This window comes from Phyllobates terribilis, unplaced genomic scaffold (genome assembly GCF_046119375.1).
Source record: "Phyllobates terribilis strain yellow unplaced genomic scaffold, ASM4611937v1 Scaffold_734__1_contigs__length_741531, whole genome shotgun sequence".
Lineage (NCBI taxonomy): Eukaryota > Metazoa > Chordata > Amphibia > Anura > Dendrobatidae > Phyllobates > Phyllobates terribilis.
In genome coordinates, this window is record NW_027363494.1 from 111,676 (window position 1) to 131,963 (window position 20,288).

General features: G+C 45.3%; 15 non-coding genes across 15 annotated transcripts; all 15 read left to right on the forward strand.

The window, feature by feature from the left end:
• Nucleotides 1-697: 697 nt before the first annotated feature.
• On the forward strand, nucleotides 698-888 carry LOC141237843 (U2 spliceosomal RNA). Its single transcript, XR_012303366.1, has one exon. It is a non-coding gene; the product is annotated as a U2 spliceosomal RNA (small nuclear RNA).
• A 1,122-nt stretch (nucleotides 889-2,010) lies between these two features.
• On the forward strand, nucleotides 2,011-2,201 carry LOC141237449 (U2 spliceosomal RNA). The gene has a single exon (XR_012302985.1). It is a non-coding gene; the product is annotated as a U2 spliceosomal RNA (small nuclear RNA).
• A 1,120-nt stretch (nucleotides 2,202-3,321) lies between these two features.
• On the forward strand, nucleotides 3,322-3,512 carry LOC141237450 (U2 spliceosomal RNA). Its single transcript, XR_012302986.1, has one exon. It is a non-coding gene; the product is annotated as a U2 spliceosomal RNA (small nuclear RNA).
• Nucleotides 3,513-4,634: 1,122 nt separating this feature from the next.
• On the forward strand, nucleotides 4,635-4,825 carry LOC141237776 (U2 spliceosomal RNA). Its single transcript, XR_012303302.1, has one exon. It is a non-coding gene; the product is annotated as a U2 spliceosomal RNA (small nuclear RNA).
• Nucleotides 4,826-5,948: 1,123 nt separating this feature from the next.
• Nucleotides 5,949-6,139, forward strand: LOC141237451 (U2 spliceosomal RNA). The gene has a single exon (XR_012302987.1). It is a non-coding gene; the product is annotated as a U2 spliceosomal RNA (small nuclear RNA).
• Nucleotides 6,140-7,259: 1,120 nt separating this feature from the next.
• LOC141237452 (U2 spliceosomal RNA) lies at nucleotides 7,260-7,450 on the forward strand. Its single transcript, XR_012302988.1, has one exon. It is a non-coding gene; the product is annotated as a U2 spliceosomal RNA (small nuclear RNA).
• Nucleotides 7,451-8,573: 1,123 nt separating this feature from the next.
• Nucleotides 8,574-8,764, forward strand: LOC141237453 (U2 spliceosomal RNA). Its single transcript, XR_012302989.1, has one exon. It is a non-coding gene; the product is annotated as a U2 spliceosomal RNA (small nuclear RNA).
• Nucleotides 8,765-9,885: 1,121 nt separating this feature from the next.
• Nucleotides 9,886-10,076, forward strand: LOC141237844 (U2 spliceosomal RNA). The gene has a single exon (XR_012303367.1). It is a non-coding gene; the product is annotated as a U2 spliceosomal RNA (small nuclear RNA).
• A 1,122-nt stretch (nucleotides 10,077-11,198) lies between these two features.
• Nucleotides 11,199-11,389, forward strand: LOC141237454 (U2 spliceosomal RNA). Its single transcript, XR_012302990.1, has one exon. It is a non-coding gene; the product is annotated as a U2 spliceosomal RNA (small nuclear RNA).
• Nucleotides 11,390-12,510: 1,121 nt separating this feature from the next.
• On the forward strand, nucleotides 12,511-12,701 carry LOC141237455 (U2 spliceosomal RNA). The gene has a single exon (XR_012302991.1). It is a non-coding gene; the product is annotated as a U2 spliceosomal RNA (small nuclear RNA).
• A 1,122-nt stretch (nucleotides 12,702-13,823) lies between these two features.
• LOC141237891 (U2 spliceosomal RNA) lies at nucleotides 13,824-14,014 on the forward strand. The gene has a single exon (XR_012303413.1). It is a non-coding gene; the product is annotated as a U2 spliceosomal RNA (small nuclear RNA).
• Nucleotides 14,015-15,138: 1,124 nt separating this feature from the next.
• Nucleotides 15,139-15,329, forward strand: LOC141237456 (U2 spliceosomal RNA). Its single transcript, XR_012302992.1, has one exon. It is a non-coding gene; the product is annotated as a U2 spliceosomal RNA (small nuclear RNA).
• Nucleotides 15,330-16,453: 1,124 nt separating this feature from the next.
• Nucleotides 16,454-16,644, forward strand: LOC141237457 (U2 spliceosomal RNA). Its single transcript, XR_012302993.1, has one exon. It is a non-coding gene; the product is annotated as a U2 spliceosomal RNA (small nuclear RNA).
• Nucleotides 16,645-17,765: 1,121 nt separating this feature from the next.
• On the forward strand, nucleotides 17,766-17,956 carry LOC141237458 (U2 spliceosomal RNA). Its single transcript, XR_012302994.1, has one exon. It is a non-coding gene; the product is annotated as a U2 spliceosomal RNA (small nuclear RNA).
• A 1,127-nt stretch (nucleotides 17,957-19,083) lies between these two features.
• On the forward strand, nucleotides 19,084-19,274 carry LOC141237460 (U2 spliceosomal RNA). The gene has a single exon (XR_012302996.1). It is a non-coding gene; the product is annotated as a U2 spliceosomal RNA (small nuclear RNA).
• The last annotated feature ends 1,014 nt before the right edge of the window (nucleotides 19,275-20,288 follow it).

Here is a 20,288-nt window from a genome sequence, read left to right on the forward strand (position 1 = left end):
GGTATGTGAGCTGGTTACTCTGCTGCGCTTAAAATTTCTTTTTTGGTTTGCTACAATGCCTTTTCTGAAACGTTGTCTCCCTCTGCTGGAACACTGACTTCTTTCATTTAATGCCTGCAGACTATAAAAGAGAAACCAACCCAAAAAGTTTGGTTGATTAGTCTGTGGCATTCTTTTAAACTGTTGCTTATGGCGGTCTCTGTGAGCTTCTCAGTGACATTCAGCCATCCAGGTATCCCGCCTGCAGTAGACGGAATGTGGCAATGGAACGCTGGCTGCGCGTGTCATAATAGGCTCTGAGCCTTTATATACCTGCGCACAGCAGCAGCCACCTTCAGTCTGCTGCTGGACAGCCAGCAGCAGCAGCAGCAGGAGAGGTAATTAGCAGCAACCCTCCTGCTAAGGGTAGACAGCTGCTCGTTCCACCCCCCCCCCCCGGCTTAATTGGTTCTCCTCCCTTCCAACGGTGTTGAGGCGGGTGGGAACAGCCGGGGGTTGAGGGTACTGTGCTAAAAGAGGTGGAGTTATGCAGATCAAAAACGCGTGGATTGCAGCAGCAGCAAGCCGAAAAGTGCAGGCATGTGAGGGATCTAGAGGTTGACAGCATGTCTTCTTAACGGGAGTCCAGGTGGCCATCTCCACAAATGGACTTTTCAGAATCCTTGGGTGGCACCGTAGTCGGAAACCAATTCTGGTTATCGCTTCTCTGCCTTTTGGCTAAGATCAAGTGTAGTATCTGTTCTTATCAGTTTAATATCTGATACGTCCCCTATCTGGGGACCATATATTAAATGGATTTTTAGAACAGGGAGATGGAAAAAGAGCTTGCTCTGTCCACTCCACGCATTGACCTGGTATTGCAGTATCTCCAGGACCGGTGCACCCCTTCTTTAATGCAGTTTCTAAAATCAGAAAGAATTGAATTCAATGCTTTTTGTTCATTTTGCTTGTTTGTCGGATTTTGGGATGGACTCTTTGGCTTTGCTTTTCTTCTCCTCATTGGATTTTTCATGTTAAAAGTTGCAGAAGCCAGATGACAAGCTCATTTTGGTTCAACTTCAGCAACTGTGCATTGCATTGCCATGTAATGTAATGTAATGCAATGCTATCTATCTAGCTCTCCCTCTATACTTCCTTTTGGATAAACAGACATATTAGGCAAGCATTTTGGAGCTTTCACCTAAATAACTACAGGTGGTGAGATAAGCTGCACAATATAATTGACCTTTCAGTATATTGTTGCACACACACCATCTATTTAGCAAATGCCCTTGTTATCAACAGCAGCCTTTTAAACTCACCTGAGCTAACAGGTATGTGAGCTGGTTACTCTGCTGCGCTTAAAATTTCTTTTTTGGTTTGCTACAATGCCTTTTCTGAAAGGTTGTCTCCCTCTGCTGGAACACTGACTTCATTCATTTAATGCCTGCAGACTATAAAAGAGAAACCAACCCAAAAAGTTTGGTTGATTAGTCTGTGGCATTCTTTTAAACTGTTGCTTATGGCGGTCTCTGTGAGCTTCTCAGTGACATTCAGCCATCCAGGTATCCCGCCTGCAGTAGACGGAATGTGGCAATGGAACGCTGGCTGCGCGTGTCATAATAGGCTCTGAGCCTTTATATACCTGCGCACAGCAGCAGCCACCTTCAGTCTGCTGCTGGACAGCCAGCAGCAGCAGCAGCAGGAGAGGTAATTAATCAGCAACCCTCCTGCTAAGGGTAGACAGCTGCTCGTTCCACCCCCCCCCCCCGCCTTAATTGGTTCTTCTCCCTTCCAACGGTGTTGAGGCGGGTGGGAACAGCCGGGGGTTGAGGGTACTGTGCTAAAAGAGGTGGAGTTATGCAGATCTAAAACGCGTGGATTGCAGCAGCAGCAAGCCGAAAAGTGCAGGCATGTGAGGGATCTAGAGGTTGACAGCATGTCTTCTTAACGGGAGTCCAGGTGGCCATCTCCACAAATGGACTTTTCAGAATCCTTGGGTGGCACCGTAGTCGGAAACCAATTCTGGTTATCGCTTCTCGGCCTTTTGGCTAAGATCAAGTGTAGTATCTGTTCTTATCAGTTTAATATCTGATACGTCCCCTATCTGGGGACCATATATTAAATGGATTTTTAGAACAGGGAGATGGAAAAAGAGCTTGCTCTGTCCACTCCACGCATTGACCTGGTATTGCAGTATCTCCAGGACCGGTGCACCCCTTCTTTAATGCAGTTTCTAAAATCAGAAAGAATTGAATTCAATGCTTTTTGTTCATTTTGCTTGTTTGTCGGATTTTGGGATGGACTCTTTGGCTTTGCTTTTCTTCTCCTCATTGGATTTTTCATGTTAAAAGTTGCAGAAGCCAGATGACAAGCTCATTTTGGTTCAACTTCAGCAACTGTGCATTGCATTGCCATGTAATGTAATGTAATGCAATGCTATCTATCTAGCTCTCCCTCTATACTTCCTTTTGGATAAACAGACATATTAGGCAAGCATTTTGGAGCTTTCACCTAAATAACTACAGGTGGTGAGATAAGCTGCACAATATAATTGACCTTTCAGTATATTGTTGCACACACACCATCTATTTAGCAAATGCCCTTGTTATCAACAGCAGCCTTTTAAACTCACCTGAGCTAACAGGTATGTGAGCTGGTTACTCTGCTGCGCTTAAAATTTCTTTTTTGGTTTGCTACAATGCCTTTTCTGAAACGTTGTCTCCCTCTGCTGCAACACTGACTTCTTTCATTTAATGCCTGCAGACTATAAAAGAGAAACCAACCCAAAAAGTTTGGTTGATTAGTCTGTGGCATTCTTTTAAACTGTTGCTTATGGCGGTCTCTGTGAGCTTCTCAGTGACATTCAGCCATCCAGGTATCCCGCCTGCAGTAGACGGAATGTGGCAATGGAACGCTGGCTGCGCGTGTCATAATAGGCTCTGAGCCTTTATATACCTGCGCACAGCAGCAGCCACCTTCAGTCTGCTGCTGGACAGCCAGCAGCAGCAGCAGCAGGAGAGGTAATTAATCAGCAACCCTCCTGCTAAGGGTAGACAGCTGCTCGTTCCACCCCCCCCCCGCCTTAATTGGTTCTCCTCCCTTCCAACGGTGTTGAGGCGGGTGGGAACAGCCGGGGGTTGAGGGTACTGTGCTAAAAGAGGTGGAGTTATGCAGATCTAAAACGCGTGGATTGCAGCAGCAGCAAGCCGAAAAGTGCAGGCATGTGAGGGATCTAGAGGTTGACAGCATGTCTTCTTAACGGGAGTCCAGGTGGCCATCTCCACAAATGGACTTTTCAGAATCCTTGGGTGGCACCGTAGTCGGAAACCAATTCTGGTTATCGCTTCTCGGCCTTTTGGCTAAGATCAAGTGTAGTATCTGTTCTTATCAGTTTAATATCTGATACGTCCCCTATCTGGGGACCATATATTAAATGGATTTTTAGAACAGGGAGATGGAAAAAGAGCTTGCTCTGTCCACTCCACGCATTGACCTGGTATTGCAGTATCTCCAGGACCGGTGCACCCCTTTTTTAATGCAGTTTCTAAAATCAGAAAGAATTGAATTCAATGCTTTTTGTTCATTTTGCTTGTTTGTCGGATTTTGGGATGGACTCTTTGGCTTTGCTTTTCTTCTCCTCATTGGATTTTTCATGTTAAAAGTTGCAGAAGCCAGATGACAAGCTCATTTTGGTTCAACTTCAGCAACTGTGCATTGCATTGCCATGTAATGTAATGTAATGCAATGCTATCTATCTAGCTCTCCCTCTATACTTCCTTTTGGATAAACAGACATATTAGGCAAGCATTTTGGAGCTTTCACCTAAATAACTACAGGTGGTGAGATAAGCTGCACAATATAATTGACCTTTCAGTATATTGTTGCACACACACCATCTATTTAGCAAATGCCCTTGTTATCAACAGCAGCCTTTTAAACTCACCTGAGCTAACAGGTATGTGAGCTGGTTACTCTGCTGAGCTTAAAATTTCTTTTTTGGTTTGCTACAATGCCTTTTCTGAAACGTTGTCTCCCTCTGCTGGAACACTGACTTCTTTCATTTAATGCCTGCAGACTATAAAAGAGAAACCAACCCAAAAAGTTTGGTTGATTAGTCTGTGGCATTCTTTTAAACTGTTGCTTATGGCGGTCTCTGTGAGCTTCTCAGTGACATTCAGCCATCCAGGTATCCCGCCTGCAGTAGACGGAATGTGGCAATGGAACGCTGGCTGCGCGTGTCATAATAGGCTCTGAGCCTTTATATACCTGCGCACAGCAGCAGCCACCTTCAGTCTGCTGCTGGACAGCCAGCAGCAGCAGCAGCAGGAGAGGTAATTAATCAGCAACCCTCCTGCTAAGGGTAGACAGCTGCTCGTTCCACCCCCCCCCCCCGCCTTAATTGGTTCTCCTCCCTTCCAACGGTGTTGAGGCGGGTGGGAACAGCCGGGGGTTGAGGGTACTGTGCTAAAAGAGGTGGAGTTATGCAGATCTAAAACGCGTGGATTGCAGCAGCAGCAAGCCGAAAAGTGCAGGCATGTGAGGGATCTAGAGGTTGACAGCATGTCTTCCTAACGGGAGTCCAGGTGGCCATCTCCACAAATGGACTTTTCAGAATCCTTGGGTGGCACCGTAGTCGGAAACCAATTCTGGTTATCGCTTCTCGGCCTTTTGGCTAAGATCAAGTGTAGTATCTGTTCTTATCAGTTTAATATCTGATACGTCCCCTATCTGGGGACCATATATTAAATGGATTTTTAGAACAGGGAGATGGAAAAAGAGCTTGCTCTTTCCACTCCACGCATTGACCTGGTATTGCAGTATCTCCAGGACCGGTGCACCCCTTCTTTAATGCAGTTTCTAAAATCAGAAAGAATTGAATTCAATGCTTTTTGTTCATTTTGCTTGTTTGTCGGATTTTGGGATGGACTCTTTGGCTTTGCTTTTCTTCTCCTCATTGGATTTTTCATGTTAAAAGTTGCAGAAGCCAGATGACAAGCTCATTTTGGTTCAACTTCAGCAACTGTGCATTGCATTGCCATGTAATGTAATGTAATGCAATGCTATCTATCTAGCTCTCCCTCTATACTTCCTTTTGGATAAACAGACATATTAGGCAAGCATTTTGGAGCTTTCACCTAAATAACTACAGGTGGTGAGATAAGCTGCACAATATAATTGACCTTTCAGTATATTGTTGCACACACACCATCTATTTAGCAAATGCCCTTGTTATCAACAGCAGCCTTTTAAACTCACCTGAGCTAACAGGTATGTGAGCTGGTTACTCTGCTGCGCTTAAAATTTCTTTTTTGGTTTGCTACAATGCCTTTTCTGAAACGTTGTCTCCCTCTGCTGCAACACTGACTTCTTTCATTTAATGCCTGCAGACTATAAAAGAGAAACCAACCCAAAAAGTTTGGTTGATTAGTCTGTGGCATTCTTTTAAACTGTTGCTTATGGCGGTCTCTGTGAGCTTCTCAGTGACATTCAGCCATCCAGGTATCCCGCCTGCAGTAGACGGAATGTGGCAATGGAACGCTGGCTGCGCGTGTCATAATAGGCTCTGAGCCTTTATATACCTGCGCACAGCAGCAGCCACCTTCAGTCTGCTGCTGGACAGCCAGCAGCAGCAGCAGCAGGAGAGGTAATTAATCAGCAACCCTCCTGCTAAGGGTAGACAGCTGCTCGTTCCACCCCCCCCCCCCCGCCTTAATTGGTTCTCCTCCCTTCCAACGGTGTTGAGGCGGGTGGGAACAGCCGGGGGTTGAGGGTACTGTGCTAAAAGAGGTGGAGTTATGCAGATCTAAAACGCGTGGATTGCAGCAGCAGCAAGCCGAAAAGTGCAGGCATGTGAGGGATCTAGAGGTTGACAGCTTGTCTTCTTAACGGGAGTCCAGGTGGCCATCTCCACAAATGGACTTTTCAGAATCCTTGGGTGGCACCGTAGTCGGAAACCAATTCTGGTTATCGCTTCTCGGCCTTTTGGCTAAGATCAAGTGTAGTATCTGTTCTTATCAGTTTAATATCTGATACGTCCCCTATCTGGGGACCATATATTAAATGGATTTTTAGAACAGGGAGATGGAAAAAGAGCTTGCTCTGTCCACTCCACGCATTGACCTGGTATTGCAGTATCTCCAGGACCGGTGCACCCCTTCTTTAATGCAGTTTCTAAAATCAGAAAGAATTGAATTCAATGCTTTTTGTTCATTTTGCTTGTTTGTCGGATTTTGGGATGGACTCTTTGGCTTTGCTTTTCTTCTCCTCATTGGATTTTTCATGTTAAAAGTTGCAGAAGCCAGATGACAAGCTCATTTTGGTTCAACTTCAGCAACTGTGCATTGCATTGCCATGTAATGTAATGTAATGCAATGCTATCTATCTAGCTCTCCCTCTATACTTCCTTTTGGATAAACAGACATATTAGGCAAGCATTTTGGAGCTTTCACCTAAATAACTACAGGTGGTGAGATAAGCTGCACAATATAATTGACCTTTCAGTATATTGTTGCACACACACCATCTATTTAGCAAATGCCCTTGTTATCAACAGCAGCCTTTTAAACTCACCTGAGCTAACAGGTATGTGAGCTGGTTACTCTGCTGCGCTTAAAATTTCTTTTTTGGTTTGCTACAATGCCTTTTCTGAAACGTTGTCTCCCTCTGCTGGAACACTGACTTCTTTCATTTAATGCCTGCAGACTATAAAAGAGAAACCAACCCAAAAAGTTTGGTTGATTAGTCTGTGGCATTCTTTTAAACTGTTGCTTATGGCGGTCTCTGTGAGCTTCTCAGTGACATTCAGCCATCCAGGTATCCCGCCTGCAGTAGACGGAATGTGGCAATGGAACGCTGGCTGCGCGTGTCATAATAGGCTCTGAGCCTTTATATACCTGCGCACAGCAGCAGCCACCTTCAGTCTGCTGCTGGACAGCCAGCAGCAGCAGCAGCAGGAGAGGTAATTAATCAGCAACCCTCCTGCTAAGGGTAGACAGCTGCTCGTTCCACCCCCCCCCCGCCTTAATTGGTTCTCCTCCCTTCCAACGGTGTTGAGGCGGGTGGGAACAGCCGGGGGTTGAGGGTACTGTGCTAAAAGAGGTGGAGTTATGCAGATCTAAAACGCGTGGATTGCAGCAGCAGCAAGCCGAAAAGTGCAGGCATGTGAGGGATCTAGAGGTTGACAGCATGTCTTCTTAACGGGAGTCCAGGTGGCCATCTCCACAAATGGACTTTTCAGAATCCTTGGGTGGCATCGTAGTCGGAAACCAATTCTGGTTATCGCTTCTCGGCCTTTTGGCTAAGATCAAGTGTAGTATCTGTTCTTATCAGTTTAATATCTGATACGTCCCCTATCTGGGGACCATATATTAAATGGATTTTTAGAACAGGGAGATGGAAAAAGAGCTTGCTCTGTCCACTCCACGCATTGACCTGGTATTGCAGTATCTCCAGGACCGGTGCACCCCTTCTTTAATGCAGTTTCTAAAATCAGAAAGAATTGAATTCAATGCTTTTTGTTCATTTTGCTTGTTTGTCGGATTTTGGGATGGACTCTTTGGCTTTGCTTTTCTTCTCCTCATTGGATTTTTCATGTTAAAAGTTGCAGAAGCCAGATGACAAGCTCATTTTGGTTCAACTTCAGCAACTGTGCATTGCATTGCCATGTAATGTAATGTAATGCAATGCTATCTATCTAGCTCTCCCTCTATACTTCCTTTTGGATAAACAGACATATTAGGCAAGCATTTTGGAGCTTTCACCTAAATAACTACAGGTGGTGAGATAAGCTGCACAATATAATTGACCTTTCAGTATATTGTTGCACACACACCATCTATTTAGCAAATGCCCTTGTTATCAACAGCAGCCTTTTAAACTCACCTGAGCTAACAGGTATGTGAGCTGGTTACTCTGCTGCGCTTAAAATTTATTTTTTGGTTTGCTACAATGCCTTTTCTGAAACGTTGTCTCCCTCTGCTGGAACACTGACTTCTTTCATTTAATGCCTGCAGACTATAAAAGAGAAACCAACCCAAAATGTTTGGTTGATTAGTCTGTGGCATTCTTTTAAACTGTTGCTTATGGCGGTCTCTGTGAGCTTCTCAGTGACATTCAGCCATCCAGGTATCTCGCCTGCAGTAGACGGAATGTGGCAATGGAACGCTGGCTGCGCGTGTCATAATAGGCTCTGAGCCTTTATATACCTGCGCACAGCAGCAGCCACCTTCAGTCTGCTGCTGGACAGCCAGCAGCAGCAGCAGCAGGAGAGGTAATTAATCAGCAACCCTCCTGCTAAGGGTAGACAGCTGCTCGTTCCACCCCCACCCCCCCGCCTTAATTGGTTCTCCTCCCTTCCAACGGTGTTGAGGCGGGTGGGAACAGCCGGGGGTTGAGGGTACTGTGCTAAAAGAGGTGGAGTTATGCAGATCTAAAACGCGTGGATTGCAGCAGCAGCAAGCCGAAAAGTGCAGGCATGTGAGGGATCTAGAGGTTGACAGCATGTCTTCTTAACGGGAGTCCAGGTGGCCATCTCCACAAATGGACTTTTCAGAATCCTTGGGTGGCACCGTAGTCGGAAACCAATTCTGGTTATCGCTTCTCGGCCTTTTGGCTAAGATCAAGTGTAGTATCTGTTCTTATCAGTTTAATATCTGATACGTCCCCTATCTGGGGACCATATATTAAATGGATTTTTAGAACAGGGAGATGGAAAAAGAGCTTGCTCTGTCCACTCCACGCATTGACCTGGTATTGCAGTATCTCCAGGACCGGTGCACCCCTTCTTTAATGCAGTTTCTAAAATCAGAAAGAATTGAATTCAATGCTTTTTGTTCATTTTGCTTGTTTGTCGGATTTTGGGATGGACTCTTTGGCTTTGCTTTTCTTCTCCTCATTGGATTTTTCATGTTAAAAGTTGCAGAAGCCAGATGACAAGCTCATTTTGGTTCAACTTCAGCAACTGTGCATTGCATTGCCATGTAATGTAATGTAATGCAATGCTATCTATCTAGCTCTCCCTCTATACTTCCTTTTGGATAAACAGACATATTAGGCAAGCATTTTGGAGCTTTCACCTAAATAACTACAGGTGGTGAGATAAGCTGCACAATATAATTGACCTTTCAGTATATTGTTGCACACACACCATCTATTTAGCAAATGCCCTTGTTATCAACAGCAGCCTTTTAAACTCACCTGAGCTAACAGGTATGTGAGCTGGTTACTCTGCTGCGCTTAAAATTTCTTTTTTGGTTTGCTACAATGCCTTTTCTGAAACGTTGTCTCCCTCTGCTGGAACACTGACTTCTTTCATTTAATGCCTGCAGACTATAAAAGAGAAACCAACCCAAAAAGTTTGGTTGATTAGTCTGTGGCATTCTTTTAAACTGTTGCTTATGGCGGTCTCTGTGAGCTTCTCAGTGACATTCAGCCATCCAGGTATCCCGCCTGCAGTAGACGGAATGTGGCAATGGAACGCTGGCTGCGCGTGTCATAATAGGCTCTGAGCCTTTATATACCTGCGCACAGCAGCAGCCACCTTCAGTCTGCTGCTGGACAGCCAGCAGCAGCAGCAGCAGGAGAGGTAATTAGCAGCAACCCTCCTGCTAAGGGTAGACAGCTGCTCGTTCCACCCCCCCCCCCCGGCTTAATTGGTTCTCCTCCCTTCCAACGGTGTTGAGGCGGGTGGGAACAGCCGGGGGTTGAGGGTACTGTGCTAAAAGAGGTGGAGTTATGCAGATCAAAAACGCGTGGATTGCAGCAGCAGCAAGCCGAAAAGTGCAGGCATGTGAGGGATCTAGAGGTTGACAGCATGTCTTCTTAACGGGAGTCCAGGTGGCCATCTCCACAAATGGACTTTTCAGAATCCTTGGGTGGCACCGTAGTCGGAAACCAATTCTGGTTATCGCTTCTCTGCCTTTTGGCTAAGATCAAGTGTAGTATCTGTTCTTATCAGTTTAATATCTGATACGTCCCCTATCTGGGGACCATATATTAAATGGATTTTTAGAACAGGGAGATGGAAAAAGAGCTTGCTCTGTCCACTCCACGCATTGACCTGGTATTGCAGTATCTCCAGGACCGGTGCACCCCTTCTTTAATGCAGTTTCTAAAATCAGAAAGAATTGAATTCAATGCTTTTTGTTCATTTTGCTTGTTTGTCGGATTTTGGGATGGACTCTTTGGCTTTGCTTTTCTTCTCCTCATTGGATTTTTCATGTTAAAAGTTGCAGAAGCCAGATGACAAGCTCATTTTGGTTCAACTTCAGCAACTGTGCATTGCATTGCCATGTAATGTAATGTAATGCAATGCTATCTATCTAGCTCTCCCTCTATACTTCCTTTTGGATAAACAGACATATTAGGCAAGCATTTTGGAGCTTTCACCTAAATAACTACAGGTGGTGAGATAAGCTGCACAATATAATTGACCTTTCAGTATATTGTTGCACACACACCATCTATTTAGCAAATGCCCTTGTTATCAACAGCAGCCTTTTAAACTCACCTGAGCTAACAGGTATGTGAGCTGGTTACTCTGCTGCGCTTAAAATTTCTTTTTTGGTTTGCTACAATGCCTTTTCTGAAAGGTTGTCTCCCTCTGCTGGAACACTGACTTCATTCATTTAATGCCTGCAGACTATAAAAGAGAAACCAACCCAAAAAGTTTGGTTGATTAGTCTGTGGCATTCTTTTAAACTGTTGCTTATGGCGGTCTCTGTGAGCTTCTCAGTGACATTCAGCCATCCAGGTATCCCGCCTGCAGTAGACGGAATGTGGCAATGGAACGCTGGCTGCGTGTGTCATAATAGGCTCTGAGCCTTTATATACCTGCGCACAGCAGCAGCCACCTTCAGTCTGCTGCTGGACAGCCAGCAGCAGCAGCAGCAGGAGAGGTAATTAATCAGCAACCCTCCTGCTAAGGGTAGACAGCTGCTCGTTCCACCCCCCCCCCCCGCCTTAATTGGTTCTTCTCCCTTCCAACGGTGTTGAGGCGGGTGGGAACAGCCGGGGGTTGAGGGTACTGTGCTAAAAGAGGTGGAGTTATGCAGATCTAAAACGCGTGGATTGCAGCAGCAGCAAGCCGAAAAGTGCAGGCATGTGAGGGATCTAGAGGTTGACAGCATGTCTTCTTAACGGGAGTCCAGGTGGCCATCTCCACAAATGGACTTTTCAGAATCCTTGGGTGGCACCGTAGTCGGAAACCAATTCTGGTTATCGCTTCTCGGCCTTTTGGCTAAGATCAAGTGTAGTATCTGTTCTTATCAGTTTAATATCTGATACGTCCCCTATCTGGGGACCATATATTAAATGGATTTTTAGAACAGGGAGATGGAAAAAGAGCTTGCTCTGTCCACTCCACGCATTGACCTGGTATTGCAGTATCTCCAGGACCGGTGCACCCCTTCTTTAATGCAGTTTCTAAAATCAGAAAGAATTGAATTCAATGCTTTTTGTTCATTTTGCTTGTTTGTCGGATTTTGGGATGGACTCTTTGGCTTTGCTTTTCTTCTCCTCATTGGATTTTTCATGTTAAAAGTTGCAGAAGCCAGATGACAAGCTCATTTTGGTTCAACTTCAGCAACTGTGCATTGCATTGCCATGTAATGTAATGTAATGCAATGCTATCTATCTAGCTCTCCCTCTATACTTCCTTTTGGATAAACAGACATATTAGGCAAGCATTTTGGAGCTTTCACCTAAATAACTACAGGTGGTGAGATAAGCTGCACAATATAATTGACCTTTCAGTATATTGTTGCACACACACCATCTATTTAGCAAATGCCCTTGTTATCAACAGCAGCCTTTTAAACTCACCTGAGCTAACAGGTATGTGAGCTGGTTACTCTGCTGCGCTTAAAATTTCTTTTTTGGTTTGCTACAATGCCTTTTCTGAAACGTTGTCTCCCTCTGCTGCAACACTGACTTCTTTCATTTAATGCCTGCAGACTATAAAAGAGAAACCAACCCAAAAAGTTTGGTTGATTAGTCTGTGGCATTCTTTTAAACTGTTGCTTATGGCGGTCTCTGTGAGCTTCTCAGTGACATTCAGCCATCCAGGTATCCCGCCTGCAGTAGACGGAATGTGGCAATGGAACGCTGGCTGCGCGTGTCATAATAGGCTCTGAGCCTTTATATACCTGCGCACAGCAGCAGCCACCTTCAGTCTGCTGCTGGACAGCCAGCAGCAGCAGCAGCAGGAGAGGTAATTAATCAGCAACCCTCCTGCTAAGGGTAGACAGCTGCTCGTTCCACCCCCCCCCCCGCCTTAATTGGTTCTCCTCCCTTCCAACGGTGTTGAGGCGGGTGGGAACAGCCGGGGGTTGAGGGTACTGTGCTAAAAGAGGTGGCGTTATGCAGATCTAAAACGCGTGGATTGCAGCAGCAGCAAGCCGAAAAGTGCAGGCATGTGAGGGATCTAGAGGTTGACAGCATGTCTTCTTAACGGGAGTCCAGGTGGCCATCTCCACAAATGGACTTTTCAGAATCCTTGGGTGGCACCGTAGTCGGAAACCAATTCTGGTTATCGCTTCTCGGCCTTTTGGCTAAGATCAAGTGTAGTATCTGTTCTTATCAGTTTAATATCTGATACGTCCCCTATCTGGGGACCATATATTAAATGGATTTTTAGAACAGGGAGATGGAAAAAGAGCTTGCTCTGTCCACTCCACGCATTGACCTGGTATTGCAGTATCTCCAGGACCGGTGCACCCCTTTTTTAATGCAGTTTCTAAAATCAGAAAGAATTGAATTCAATGCTTTTTGTTCATTTTGCTTGTTTGTCGGATTTTGGGATGGACTCTTTGGCTTTGCTTTTCTTCTCCTCATTGGATTTTTCATGTTAAAAGTTGCAGAAGCCAGATGACAAGCTCATTTTGGTTCAACTTCAGCAACTGTGCATTGCATTGCCATGTAATGTAATGTAATGCAATGCTATCTATCTAGCTCTCCCTCTATACTTCCTTTTGGATAAACAGACATATTAGGCAAGCATTTTGGAGCTTTCACCTAAATAACTACAGGTGGTGAGATAAGCTGCACAATATAATTGACCTTTCAGTATATTGTTGCACACACACCATCTATTTAGCAAATGCCCTTGTTATCAACAGCAGCCTTTTAAACTCACCTGAGCTAACAGGTATGTGAGCTGGTTACTCTGCTGAGCTTAAAATTTCTTTTTTGGTTTGCTACAATGCCTTTTCTGAAACGTTGTCTCCCTCTGCTGGAACACTGACTTCTTTCATTTAATGCCTGCAGACTATAAAAGAGAAACCAACCCAAAAAGTTTGGTTGATTAGTCTGTGGCATTCTTTTAAACTGTTGCTTATGGCGGTCTCTGTGAGCTTCTCAGTGACATTCAGCCATCCAGGTATCCCGCCTGCAGTAGACGGAATGTGGCAATGGAACGCTGGCTGCGCGTGTCATAATAGGCTCTGAGCCTTTATATACCTGCGCACAGCAGCAGCCACCTTCAGTCTGCTGCTGGACAGCCAGCAGCAGCAGCAGCAGGAGAGGTAATTAATCAGCAACCCTCCTGCTAAGGGTAGACAGCTGCTCGTTCCACCCCCCCCCCCCGCCTTAATTGGTTCTCCTCCCTTCCAACGGTGTTGAGGCGGGTGGGAACAGCCGGGGGTTGAGGGTACTGTGCTAAAAGAGGTGGAGTTATGCAGATCTAAAACGCGTGGATTGCAGCAGCAGCAAGCCGAAAAGTGCAGGCATGTGAGGGATCTAGAGGTTGACAGCATGTCTTCCTAACGGGAGTCCAGGTGGCCATCTCCACAAATGGACTTTTCAGAATCCTTGGGTGGCACCGTAGTCGGAAACCAATTCTGGTTATCGCTTCTCGGCCTTTTGGCTAAGATCAAGTGTAGTATCTGTTCTTATCAGTTTAATATCTGATACGTCCCCTATCTGGGGACCATATATTAAATGGATTTTTAGAACAGGGAGATGGAAAAAGAGCTTGCTCTTTCCACTCCACGCATTGACCTGGTATTGCAGTATCTCCAGGACCGGTGCACCCCTTCTTTAATGCAGTTTCTAAAATCAGAAAGAATTGAATTCAATGCTTTTTGTTCATTTTGCTTGTTTGTCGGATTTTGGGATGGACTCTTTGGCTTTGCTTTTCTTCTCCTCATTGGATTTTTCATGTTAAAAGTTGCAGAAGCCAGATGACAAGCTCATTTTGGTTCAACTTCAGCAACTGTGCATTGCATTGCCATGTAATGTAATGTAATGCAATGCTATCTATCTAGCTCTCCCTCTATACTTCCTTTTGGATAAACAGACATATTAGGCAAGCATTTTGGAGCTTTCACCTAAATAACTACAGGTGGTGAGATAAGCTGCACAATATAATTGACCTTTCAGTATATTGTTGCACACACACCATCTATTTAGCAAATGCCCTTGTTATCAACAGCAGCCTTTTAAACTCACCTGAGCTAACAGGTATGTGAGCTGGTTACTCTGCTGCGCTTAAAATTTCTTTTTTGGTTTGCTACAATGCCTTTTCTGAAACGTTGTCTCCCTCTGCTGCAACACTGACTTCTTTCATTTAATGCCTGCAGACTATAAAAGAGAAACCAACCCAAAAAGTTTGGTTGATTAGTCTGTGGCATTCTTTTAAACTGTTGCTTATGGCGGTCTCTGTGAGCTTCTCAGTGACATTCAGCCATCCAGGTATCCCGCCTGCAGTAGACGGAATGTGGCAATGGAACGCTGGCTGCGCGTGTCATAATAGGCTCTGAGCCTTTATATACCTGCGCACAGCAGCAGCCACCTTCAGTCTGCTGCTGGACAGCCAGCAGCAGCAGCAGCAGGAGAGGTAATTAATCAGCAACCCTCCTGCTAAGGGTAGACAGCTGCTCGTTCCACCCCCCCCCCCCCCGCCTTAATTGGTTCTCCTCCCTTCCAACGGTGTTGAGGCGGGTGGGAACAGCCGGGGGTTGAGGGTACTGTGCTAAAAGAGGTGGAGTTATGCAGATCTAAAACGCGTGGATTGCAGCAGCAGCAAGCCGAAAAGTGCAGGCATGTGAGGGATCTAGAGGTTGACAGCATGTCTTCTTAACGGGAGTCCAGGTGGCCATCTCCACAAATGGACTTTTCAGAATCCTTGGGTGGCACCGTAGTCGGAAACCAATTCTGGTTATCGCTTCTCGGCCTTTTGGCTAAGATCAAGTGTAGTATCTGTTCTTATCAGTTTAATATCTGATACGTCCCCTATCTGGGGACCATATATTAAATGGATTTTTAGAACAGGGAGATGGAAAAAGAGCTTGCTCTGTCCACTCCACGCATTGACCTGGTATTGCAGTATCTCCAGGACCGGTGCACCCCTTTTTTAATGCAGTTTCTAAAATCAGAAAGAATTGAATTCAATGCTTTTTGTTCATTTTGCTTGTTTGTCGGATTTTGGGATGGACTCTTTGGCTTTGCTTTTCTTCTCCTCATTGGATTTTTCATGTTAAAAGTTGCAGAAGCCAGATGACAAGCTCATTTTGGTTCAACTTCAGCAACTGTGCATTGCATTGCCATGTAATGTAATGTAATGCAATGCTATCTATCTAGCTCTCCCTCTATACTTCCTTTTGGATAAACAGACATATTAGGCAAGCATTTTGGAGCTTTCACCTAAATAACTACAGGTGGTGAGATAAGCTTCACAATATAATTGACCTTTCAGTATATTGTTGCACACACACCATCTATTTAGCAAATGCCCTTGTTATCAACAGCAGCCTTTTAAACTCACCTGAGCTAACAGGTATGTGAGCTGGTTACTCTGCTGCGCTTAAAATTTCTTTTTTGGTTTGCTACAATGCCTTTTCTGAAACGTTGTCTCCCTCTGCTGCAACACTGACTTCTTTCATTTAATGCCTGCAGACTATAAAAGAGAAACCAACCCAAAAAGTTTGGTTGATTAGTCTGTGGCATTCTTTTAAACTGTTGCTTATGGCGGTCTCTGTGAGCTTCTCAGTGACATTCAGCCATCCAGGTATCCCGCCTGCAGTAGACGGAATGTGGCAATGGAACGCTGGCTGCGCGTGTCATAATAGGCTCTGAGCCTTTATATACCTGCGCACAGCAGCAGCCACCTTCAGTCTGCTGCTGGACAGCCAGCAGCAGCAGCAGCAGGAGAGGTAATTAATCAGCAACCCTCCTGCTAAGGGTAGACAGCTGCTCGTTCCACCCCCCCCCCCCCCGCCTTAATTGGTTCTCCTCCCTTCCAACGGTGTTGAGGCGGGTGGGAACAGCCGGGGGTTGAGGGTACTGTGCTAAAAGAGGTGGAGTTATGCAGATCTAAAACGCGTGGATTGCAGCAGCAGCAAGCCGAAAAGTGCAGGCATGTGAGGGATCTAGAGGTTGACAGCATGTCTTCTTAACGGGAGTCCAGGTGGCCATCTCCACAAATGGACTTTTCAGAATCCTTGGGTGGCACCGTAGTCGGAAACCAATTCTGGTTATCGCTTCTCGGCCTTTTGGCTAAGATCAAGTGTAGTATCTGTTCTTATCAGTTTAATATCTGATACGTCCCCTATCTGGGGACCATATATTAAATGGATTTTTAGAACAGGGAGATGGAAAAAGAGCTTGCTCTGTCCACTCCACGCATTGACCTGGTATTGCAGTATCTCCAGGACCGGTGCACCCCTTTTTTAATGCAGTTTCTAAAATCAGAAAGAATTGAATTCAATGCTTTTTGTTCATTTTGCTTGTTTGTCGGATTTTGGGATGGACTCTTTGGCTTTGCTTTTCTTCTCCTCATTGGATTTTTCATGTTAAAAGTTGCAGAAGCCAGATGACAAGCTCATTTTGGTTCAACTTCAGCAACTGTGCATTGCATTGCCATGTAATGTAATGTAATGCAATGCTATCTATCTAGCTCTCCCTCTATACTTCCTTTTGGATAAACAGACATATTAGGCAAGCATTTTGGAGCTTTCACCTAAATAACTACAGGTGGTGAGATAAGCTGCACAATATAATTGACCTTTCAGTATATTGTTGCACACACACCATCTATTTAGCAAATGCCCTTGTTATCAACAGCAGCCTTTTAAACTCACCTGAGCTAACAGGTATGTGAGCTGGTTACTCTGCTGAGCTTAAAATTTCTTTTTTGGTTTGCTACAATGCCTTTTCTGAAACGTTGTCTCCCTCTGCTGGAACACTGACTTCTTTCATTTAATGCCTGCAGACTATAAAAGAGAAACCAACCCAAAAAGTTTGGTTGATTAGTCTGTGGCATTCTTTTAAACTGTTGCTTATGGCGGTCTCTGTGAGCTTCTCAGTGACATTCAGCCATCCAGGTATCCCGCCTGCAGTAGACGGAATGTGGCAATGGAACGCTGGCTGCGCGTGTCATAATAGGCTCTGAGCCTTTATATACCTGCGCACAGCAGCAGCCACCTTCAGTCTGCTGCTGGACAGCCAGCAGCAGCAGCAGCAGGAGAGGTAATTAATCAGCAACCCTCCTGCTAAGGGTAGACAGCTGCTCGTTCCACCCCCCCCCCCGCCTTAATTGGTTCTCCTCCCTTCCAACGGTGTTGAGGCGGGTGGGAACAGCCGGGGGTTGAGGGTACTGTGCTAAAAGAGGTGGAGTTATGCAGATCTAAAACGCGTGGATTGCAGCAGCAGCAAGCCGAAAAGTGCAGGCATGTGAGGGATCTAGAGGTTGACAGCATGTCTTCCTAACGGGAGTCCAGGTGGCCATCTCCACAAATGGACTTTTCAGAATCCTTGGGTGGCACCGTAGTCGGAAACCAATTCTGGTTATCGCTTCTCGGCCTTTTGGCTAAGATCAAGTGTAGTATCTGTTCTTATCAGTTTAATATCTGATACGTCCCCTATCTGGGGACCATATATTAAATGGATTTTTAGAACAGGGAGATGGAAAAAGAGCTTGCTCTGTCCACTCCACGCATTGACCTGGTATTGCAGTATCTCCAGGACCGGTGCACCCCTTCTTTAATGCAGTTTCTAAAATCAGAAAGAATTGAATTCAATGCTTTTTGTTCATTTTGCTTGTTTGTCGGATTTTGGGATGGACTCTTTGGCTTTGCTTTTCTTCTCCTCATTGGATTTTTCATGTTAAAAGTTGCAGAAGCCAGATGACAAGCTCATTTTGGTTCAACTTCAGCAACTGTGCATTGCATTGCCATGTAATGTAATGTAATGCAATGCTATCTATCTAGCTCTCCCTCTATACTTCCTTTTGGATAAACAGACATATTAGGCAAGCATTTTGGAGCTTTCACCTAAATAACTACAGGTGGTGAGATAAGCTGCACAATATAATTGACCTTTCAGTATATTGTTGCACACACACCATCTATTTAGCAAATGCCCTTGTTATCATCAGCAGCCTTTTAAACTCACCTGAGCTAACAGGTATGTGAGCTGGTTACTCTGCTGCGCTTAAAATTTCTTTTTTGGTTTGCTACAATGCCTTTTCTGAAACGTTGTCTCCCTCTGCTGGAACACTGACTTCTTTCATTTAATGCCTGCAGACTATAAAAGAGAAACCAACCCAAAAAGTTTGGTTGATTAGTCTGTGGCATTCTTTTAAACTGTTGCTTATGGCGGTCTCTGTGAGCTTCTCAGTGACATTCAGCCATCCAGGTATCCCGCCTGCAGTAGACGGAATGTGGCAATGGAACGCTGGCTGCGCGTGTCATAATAGGCTCTGAGCCTTTATATACCTGCGCACAGCAGCAGCCACCTTCAGTCTGCTGCTGGACAGCCAGCAGCAGCAGCAGCAGGAGAGGTAATTAATCAGCAACCCTCCTGCTAAGGGTAGACAGCTGCTCGTTCCACCCCCCCCCCCCCCCCCGCCTTAATTGGTTCTCCTCCCTTCCAACGGTGTTGAGGCGGGTGGGAACAGCCGGGGGTTGAGGGTACTGTGCTAAAAGAGGTGGAGTTATGCAGATCTAAAACGCGTGGATTGCAGCAGCAGCAAGCCGAAAAGTGCAGGCATGTGAGGGATCTAGAGGTTGACAGCATGTCTTCTTAACGGGAGTCCAGGTGGCCATCTCCACAAATGGACTTTTCAGAATCCTTGGGTGGCACCGTAGTTGGAAACCAATTCTGGTTATCGCTTCTCGGCCTTTTGGCTAAGATCAAGTGTAGTATCTGTTCTTATCAGTTTAATATCTGATACGTCCCCTATCTGGGGACCATATATTAAATGGATTTTTAGAACAGGGAGATGGAAAAAGAGCTTGCTCTGTCCACTCCACGCATTGACCTGGTATTGCAGTATCTCCAGGACCGGTGCACCCCTTCTTTAATGCAGTTTCTAAAATCAGAAAGAATTGAATTCAATGCTTTTTGTTCATTTTGCTTGTTTGTCGGATTTTGGGATGGACTCTTTGGCTTTGCTTTTCTTCTCCTCATTGGATTTTTCATGTTAAAAGTTGCAGAAGCCAGATGACAAGCTCATTTTGGTTCAACTTCAGCAACTGTGCATTGCATTGCCATGTAATGTAATGTAATGCAATGCTATCTATCTAGCTCTCCCTCTATACTTCCTTTTGGATAAACAGACATATTAGGCAAGCATTTTGGAGCTTTCACCTAAATAACTACAGGTGGTGAGATAAGCTGCACAATATAATTGGCCTTTCAGTATATTGTTGCACACACACCATCTATTTAGCAAGTGCCCTTGTTATCAACAGCAGCCTTTTAAACTCACCTGAGCTAACAGGTATGTGAGCTGGTTACTCTGCTGCGCTTAAAATTTCTTTTTTGGTTTGCTACAATGCCTTTTCTGAAACGTTGTCTCCCTCTGCTGGAACACTGACTTCTTTCATTTAATGCCTGCAGACTATAAAAGAGAAACCAACCCAAAAAGTTTGGTTGATTAGTCTGTGGCATTCTTTTAAACTGTTGCTTATGGCGGTCTCTGTGAGCTTCTCAGTGACATTCAGCCATCCAGGTATCCCGCCTGCAGTAGACGGAATGTGGCAATGGAATGCTGGCTGCGCGTGTCATAATAGGCTCTGAGCCTTTATATACCTGCGCACAGCAGCAGCCACCTTCAGTCTGCTGCTGGACAGCCAGCAGCAGCAGCAGCAGGAGAGGTAATTAATCAGCAACCCTCCTGCTAAGGGTAGACAGCTGCTCGTTCCACCACCCCCCCGCCTTAATTGGTTCTCCTCCCTTCCAACGGTGTTGAGGCGGGTGGGAACAGCCGGGGGTTGAGGGTACTGTGCTAAAAGAGGTGGAGTTATGCAGATCTAAAACGCGTGGATTGCAGCAGCAGCAAGCCGAAAAGTGCAGGCATGTGAGGGATC